This window comes from Puntigrus tetrazona, chromosome 24, assembly GCF_018831695.1.
Source record: "Puntigrus tetrazona isolate hp1 chromosome 24, ASM1883169v1, whole genome shotgun sequence".
In the NCBI taxonomy this organism is placed as follows: domain Eukaryota; kingdom Metazoa; phylum Chordata; class Actinopteri; order Cypriniformes; family Cyprinidae; genus Puntigrus; species Puntigrus tetrazona.
In genome coordinates this window covers 12,445,324-12,452,202 of record NC_056722.1, presented here as the reverse complement: position 1 = coordinate 12,452,202, position 6,879 = coordinate 12,445,324, and positions in this window count along the sequence as shown.

Genomic DNA, 6,879 nt, shown 5'->3' with positions numbered 1-6,879 from the left:
CCGGAAGAATCTGAAGGAGTGAAGATTCTGACGCACAAGAAATGTGGCCAATTGTTTTCATTTACTGTATCTTGTCCTTTCCTCTATAAATAAAGTGACTTGCAACCTGAGCTTCGGAGGAGGCAAAGCGGGAGGACGCAAAGCAGGGAAGGAGGCAGAGGCAGAAGGGGGCCTGCCCGGCCCCGGCCTCAGGCGGACTGAGATCCGTCTGGAGACAAAAGGAGGTTAAGGAGAAACCTGCTTCTCTCCCGCTTGCAATCGACAGCAATCTTTGCAAGCCTTAAAATCCATAAAAACCTGACTTGTGTTTTATTTCGCTTTGAGTTGATCCTTCCTGGTAAAGAGCCGTTTGAGTGAAATAGTCTCAACACATGATTTTATTCAGTAAAGGCCCTGTATTACAGTTTTCTTCAAGGCCTGGGCCCACAAACTCACCCCATTACTATGACACTTTCTTGGGCATGATCTTGGCGGGGTTAAGTGTGACTTCTCGTAAGGTTTTCCCACTCGACCATGGTAACCCTGGAAGAAATATTGAAGCATTTAAAACCTAAATCCAGACATCCAGGCTCACAGACTAACCCAATAACAGTTACACATTACTGGCCATGATTTTATTCACTAAAGGCCTGGGCCCAAAGATTCAACCCGTTACTATAACACTTTTATAAGCATGATCTTGACCGGTTTAAGTGTGATTTCTCATAGTCTTTCCCACTCAACAATGGTAACCCTGGAAGAAATATTCAAGTATTCAAAACCTAAATCCAGACATCCAGGCTCACAGACTAACCCCATAACAGTAACACGTTACTGGGTATGATTTTATTCAGTAAAGGCCTGGGCCCAAAGTTTCAACCCATTACTATAACACTTTCATGCGCATGATCTTGGCGGTTTAAATGTGACTTCTCGTAGTCTTTCCCACTCAACAATGGTAACCCTGGAAGAAATATTCAAGTATTCAAAACCTATGTCCAGACATCCAGGCTCACAGACTAACCCCATAACAGTAACACATTACTGGGCATGATTTTATTCAGTAAAGGCCCCGTATTACAGTTTTCTTTAAGGCCTGGGCCTACAAACTCACCCCATTACTATAAAACTTTAAAGGGCATGATCTTGACAGGGTTAAGAGTGACTTCTCATAGGCTTTCCCACTCGACCATGGTAACCCTGGAAGAAATTTTTAAGCGTTCAAAACCTAAGTCCAGACATCCAGGCGCTTCATCCAGGCGCTTCATTCAGGCGATATTGGCGGTTTAAGTGCGACTTCTCGGATGCTAATCCACTCGACCATGGTAACCCTGGAACAAATATTTGAACGTTCAAAACCTACGTCCAGACATACAGGCTCACAGACTAACCCCATAACAGTAACACATTACTGGGCATGATTTTATTCAGTAAAGGCCCTGTATTACAGTGTTCTTTAAGGCTTGGGCCCACAAACTCACCCCATTACTATGACACTTTCTTGGGCATGATCTTGGCCAGGGTTAAGTGTGACTTCTCGTAGGTTTTCCCACTCGACCATGGTAACCCTGGAAGAAATATTGAAGCATTCAAAACCTAAATCCAGACATCCAGGCTCACAAACTAACCCAATAACAGTTACACATTACTGGGCATGATTTTATTCACTAAAGGCCTGGGCCCAAAGTTTAAACCCATTACTATAATACTTTCATGCGCATGATCTTGGCCGGTTTAAGTGTGACTTCTCGTAGACTTTCCCACTCAACAATGGTAACCCTGTGTGGCAATACTGAGTGGAAGAAAAGTTGTTATATTTAAAGGAACCGACTCGCCACCCGTAAAAGAAACCGGGAAATAAAAATTAGGAAGCACAGATTCGTAGGCGGAATAACTCGGAGAGACGTGGGAACAATGTACAAAACTTTATTTTCGATATCCACAATAAATAGTTAAAAGTCTCAAGATCAATCAGTATCAAGTCAATATCACACGGTCACAAAAGGGAGCTCTGTTTCCTACAAATAAAGACATTTAGAATACTCAAAGAAACAAAAGAAAAATAAGATACAGCACAGACTTTCCAACGGCAAGGGCAGGCTAGGCGAAGTGAGGATCCTAATGGCGCACTTGTGCATCCCACACACACACACACACACACTCTGTGAAAGGTGAATCCAAGCAGCACTGCACTCCACGCGATTATACCACCACCAATACTCGAAGCTAACTAGCCTCCCAGCCTCAGGGACCGACAGTGCCTAGAGCAAGCCAAAACAAGAGAAAAGTAATTACATTCGGTAATACAATAAAGATATTTCCATCAAATGAAACCTACAGAAATATTCAAAGCAAAGAAAAAAAGCACCCAAATACTGGATGGAACAGTTCAAATGCTCACTGGAGCGATAGGGTCAGCAATCAGGTTATCGAAAGTCAAAGTTGCATCAGGACACTTTTCACAGCACCGGTAAAAGTCACCGGTGCAACCAACCCCGTCTTGATCAGTTTTAAATGACGACGATAAACAGATGCAAACAAAATTAATAACATAACAGTGGGCATGCCACAAAAAGGAAAATAAAAAGAAAACGAAAAAAAGGAAGTCCCAAAGAGAAATGAGAAAAAGGAGAAAAACAGCAGCGCCGTCCTTTTAAACGCCGTGTAAACACTTCCGCATTCTCGTAACTAAACGCGCGGCATCGGAAAGACGTCCACGCACTGAAAGTAAAGAAAATGATATTTAAAATATAAATTTCCCATATAAAAGGATAAGAACAAAAATCACACTTACCAAAAAGCGGATTATTATAAACAAGTTTTACCGCTGCTCACAACTCACAAAAAAGATTATGCAGGAAAGAGACACGAAAGGATCCACAACTAAATAAAATAAACACCAGTTAACGTCACCGCTCCATGAACTACGCATAAAAGAACCTGCACATACCTGACATATGGTGGACAGCCTGTCACCAGAACAAAGTATCAACCAGCCACTTTGCGCACTAGGGGAAGAAAAGATCTACTTTTAATCCTCATACCCACTCCTCCATTAACTGCTACATACCACAGAGACCACGCACCCTCTGCACATGCGCACTCCATCAACAACAGTCCCAGCGGTGACGCATACCAGGTGACATGACTCCAGCCTTAAATACTATAAAGGGCACAATCTCATTGGCTATTGTGGGTGACACTCACACGCCAATGAACAAAAGGTTAGATCGTCACCCACCTTGCCACACCTGGAAGAAATATTCAAGTATTCAAAACCTATGTCCAGACATCCAGGCTCACAGACTAACCCCATACCAGTAACACATTACTGGGCATGATTTTATTCAGTAAAGGCCCTGTATTACAGTTTTCTTTAAAGCCTGGGCCCACAAACTCACCCCATTACTATGACACTTTTATGGGCGGTATCTTGGCCGGGTTAAGTGTGACTTCTCATAGGCTTTCTTACTCGACCATGGTAACCCTGGAACAAATGTTTGAGCGTTCAAAACCTACATCCAGACATCCAGGCACTTCATCCAGTCGATATTGGCGGTTTAAGTGCGACTTCTCGGACGCTTATCCACTCGACCATGGTAACCCTGGAACAAATTTTTGAGCATTCAAAACCTACGTCCAGACATCCAGGCTCACAGACTAATCCCATAACAGTAACACATTACTGGGCATGATTTTATTCAGTAGAGGCCTGGACCCACAAACTCACCCCAATACTTCAACATTATTATGGGCATGATCTTGGCCAACTTAAGTGTGACTTCTCGTAGGCTTTCCCACTCGACCATTGTTACCCTGGAAGAAATTTTTAAACGTTCAAAATCTAAATCCAGACATCCAGACATCCAGGCTCACAGACTAACCCCATAACAGTAACACATTACTGGGCATGATTTTATTCAGTAAAGGCCCTGTATTACAGTTTTCTTTAAGGCCTGGGCCCACAAACTCACCCCATTACAATAAAACTTTAAAGGGCATGATCTTGACAGGGTTAAGAGTGACTTCTCATAGGCTTTCCCACTCGACCACGGTAACCCTGGAAGAAATTTTTAACATTTCAAAAACTAAGTCCAGATATCCAGGCTCAAGACTAACCCCATAAGAGCAATTCAATACTGGGCATGATTTTGTTCACTAAAGGCCCTGCATTACAGTTTTTTTAAAGCCTGGGCCCACAAACTCACCCCATTACTATAACACTTTTATGGGCGGTATCTTGGCCGGGTTAAGTGTGACTTCTCGTAGGCTTTCTTACTCGACCATGGTAACCCTGGAACAAATGTTTGAGCGTTCAAAAACTACATCGAGACATCCAGGCGCTTCATCCAGTCGATATTGGCCGGTTTAAGTGCGACTTCTCGGACGCTTATCCACTCGACCATGGTAACCCTGGAACAAATTTTTGAGCATTCAAAACCTACGTCCAGACATCCAGGCTCACAGACTAATCCCATAACAGTAACACATTACTGGGCATGATTTTATTCAGTAAAGGCCTGGACCCACAAACTCACCCCAATACTACAACATTATTATGGGCATGATCTTGGCCGACTTAAGTGTGACTTCTCGTAGGTTTTCCCACTCGACCATGGTAACCCTGGAAGAAATATTGAAGCATTCAAAACCTAAATCCAGACATCCAGGCTCACAGACTAACCCAATAACAGTTACACATTACTGGGCATGATTTTATTCATTAAAGGCCTGGGCCCAAAGATTCAACCCATTACTATAAGACTTTCATGCACATGATCTTGGCCGGTTTAAGTGTGACTTCTCGTAGTCTTTCCCACTCAACAATGGTAACCCTGGAAGAAATATTCAAGTATTCAAAACCTATGTCCAGACATCCAGGCTCACAGACTAACCCCATAACAGTAACACATTACTGGGCATGATTTTATTCAGTAAAGGCCCTGTATTACAGTTTTCTTTAAGGCCTGGGCCCACAAACTCACCCCATTACTATAAAACTTTAAAGGGCATGATCTTGACAGGGTTAAGAGTGACTTCTCATAGGCTTTCCCACTTAACCATGGTAACCCTGGAAGAAATTTTTAAGCATTCAAAACCTAAGTCCAGACATCCAGGGGCTTCATCCAGGCGATATTGGCCGGTTTAAGTGTGACTTCTCGTAGGCTTTCCCACTCGACCACGGTAACCCTGGAAGAAATTTTTAAGCATTCAAAACCTAAGTCCAGACATCCAGGCGCTGCATCCAGGCGACATTGGCCGGTTTAAGTGCAACTTTTTGGATGCTAATCCAGTCGACCATGGTAACCCTGGAACAAATATTTGAGCATTCAAAACCTATGTCCAGATATCCAGGCTCTAGACTAACCCCATAACAGCAAGACATTACTGGGCATGATTTTATTCACTAAAGGCCCTGTATTACAGTTTTCTTCAAGACCTGGGCCCACAAACTCACCCCAGTACTTTAACATTTTCAAGGGCATGATCTTTGTCGGGTTTATTTTATTCAGTAAAGGCCTGAGCCCACAGACTCACCCCATTACTATAACATTATTATGGGCATGATCTTGGCCGGTTTAAGTGTGACTTCTCGTAGTCTTTCCCACTCAACAATGGCAACCCTGGAAGAAATATTCAAGCATTCAAAACCTACGTCCAGACATACAGGCTCACAGACTAACCCCATAACAGTAACTCATTACTGGGCATGATTTTATTCAGTAAAGGCCCTGTATTACAGTTTTCTTTAAGGCTTGGGCCCACAAACTCACTCCATTACTATAACACTAATAGGGGCATGATCTTGGCCGGGTTAAGTGTGACTTCTCATAGGCTTTCCCACTCGACCATATTAACCCTGGAAGAAATTTTTAAGCGTTCAAAACCTAAATCCTGACATCCAGGCTCACAGACAAACCCCATAACAGCAACACATTACTGATAATGATTTTATTCAGTAAAGGCCTGGGCCCACAGATTCAACCCATTACTATTAAACTTTTATGGGCATGATCTTGACAGGGTTAAGAGTGGCTTCTCGTAGGCTTTCCCACTCGACTACGGTAACCCTGGAAGAAAATTTTAAGAGTTCAAAACCTCAGTCCAGACATCCAGGCGCTTCATCCAGGCGACATTGGCCGGTTTAAGTGCGACTTCTCGGAAGCTAATCCACTCGACCATGGTAACCCTGGAAAAAATATTTGAACGTTCAAAACCTACGTCCAGACATCCAGGCTCACAGACTAACCCCATAACAATATCACATTACTGGGCATGATTTTATTCAGTAAAATCCCTGTATTACAGTTTTCTTTAAGGCATGGGCCCACAAACTCACCCCATTATTATAATATTTTCATGGGCATGATCTTGGCCGGGTTAAGCGTGACTTCTTGTAGGTTTTCCCACTCGACCATGGTAACCCTGGAAGAAATATTGAAGCATTCAAAACCTAAATCCAGACATCCAGGCACACAGACTAACCCCATAACAGTAACACTTTACTGGGCATGGTTTTATTCAGTAAAGGCCTGGGCCCACAGACTCATCCCATTACTATAACACTATTATGGGCATGATCTCAGCCGGGTTAAATGTGACTTCTCATAGGCTTTCGCACTCGACCATGGTAACCCTTGAAGAAATTTTTAAAATTTCAAAAACTAAGTCCAGATATCCAGGCTCAGGACTAACCCCACAACAGCAAGACATTACTGGGAATGATTTTATTCACTAAAGGCCCTTTATTACAGCTTTCCTTAAAGCCTGGGCCCACAAACTCACCCCATTATTACAACACTGTTATGGGCATGATCTTGGTCGACTTAAGTGTGACTTCTCGTAGGCTTTCTTACTCGACCATGGTAACCCTGGAAGAAACTTTTAAGCATTCAAAAC